Source organism: Callorhinus ursinus, unplaced genomic scaffold (assembly GCF_003265705.2).
Source record: "Callorhinus ursinus isolate GAN/ISIS: 27379988/994484 unplaced genomic scaffold, GSC_fseal_2.0 scaffold6, whole genome shotgun sequence".
In the NCBI taxonomy this organism is placed as follows: domain Eukaryota; kingdom Metazoa; phylum Chordata; class Mammalia; order Carnivora; family Otariidae; genus Callorhinus; species Callorhinus ursinus.
Genome location: NW_027397068.1, coordinates 38,273,216 through 38,274,771, shown reverse-complemented (window position 1 = coordinate 38,274,771; position 1,556 = coordinate 38,273,216).

The following is a 1,556-nucleotide window of genomic DNA, read 5'->3' as shown; positions in this document are numbered from 1 at the left end:
ATCTATTGTCATTCAAATCATTGTACCCTTATTTTTCTTGGGCTGTTTTCAAGATTTCATCTTGAAAATTTCTCACAAGTTTGATTATGATGTGTCTGGGCATGGATTTCCTTGAGTATTTTGTTTGGGGTTCAGTTATATTCTTTAATGTGTAGGTTTGTTTCTTACTAAATCGAGACATTTATGAACATTATTTCTACAATATATTTTCTTGGTATTGCAGTCCATATATGTTATTGAAGGTAGAGTAGCTACTTACAAAATAATGCAAGTTTATAGAAAACAATTGACATTACATGTCAAGAATATTAAAATAATTCATATATTTCAATTATCATTTTAAAAAATCTATCCTAAGTAAATAATTAGAACAGTGATCGAGTACTTATAAACAAAGTAACGCTTTCTAATATTATGCATGAGGACAGAATATTGAACCACATATAAACATTCAGTAATAGCACTTTTAGTAACAATAAATCAAGTTGTACTCAGTTAAATATTTACTGAATGTTCAGAAGATATATGTTGCTTATGCTAAATATCACTAAAACACACAAATATAAGACCTTTTCTTTGATCTCTAACTAGAAAGATAGAACCTAAAGAAATTATCCCTTGAAAATAATTGGTCCAGAGATTGATCACTTCTAGAATCTCATGATTATTTTAATGTATTGTTGGATTCAGTTTGCTAGTATTTTATTGAGAATTTTTGCATCTGTGTTTATGAGGGATATTGGCATGTAGTTCTCTTTTTTAGTGGAGTCTTTATCTGGTTCTGGTATCAGGGTAATGCTGGCCTTATAGAATGAATTTAGAAGTTTTCCCTTCTTTTCTATTTTTTGGAATAGTTTGAGAAGAAAAGATGCTAATTCTTCTGGGTTTTTTATTTAATTTTTACATGATTTTATTTATTTATTTTTGACAGAGAGAGAGAGAGAGAGAGAGAGAGAGAGCAAGCACAAGCAGAGGGGAGGGGCAGAGGGAGAAGCAGACTTCCTGCTGAGCAGAGAGCCTGATGTGGGATTCAATCCCAGGACCCCGAGATTATAACCTGAGCTGAAGGCAGATGCTTAACTGACTGAGCCATCCAGACACCCGATATTAACTCTTTTTAAATATTTGGTAGAATTCACCTGTGAAGCCATCTGTCCCTGAACTTTTATTTGTTGGGAGTTTTTTGATTACACATTCAATTTCTTTTCTCGTTATCAGTCTGTTCAAGTTTTCTATTTCTTCTTGTTTCAGTTTTGGTAGTTTATATGTTTATAGGAATTTATCCATTTCTTTCAAATTGTCCAATTTGTTGGCATATAGTTTTTCCTAATATTCTCTTATAATTGTCTGTATTTCTGTGATGTTGGTTGTTATTTCTCCCCTCTCATTTGTCATATTATTTATTTGGTGTTTTCTCAAATTGTTCCAAAAAATAGAAAAGGAAGGAAAACTTCCAAAAAATCATTCGCTGTGATCAAATGGGATTTATTCCTGGGTTGCAAGGCTGTTTCAATATTCACAAATCAATAAATGTGATATAACACATCAGTAAAAGA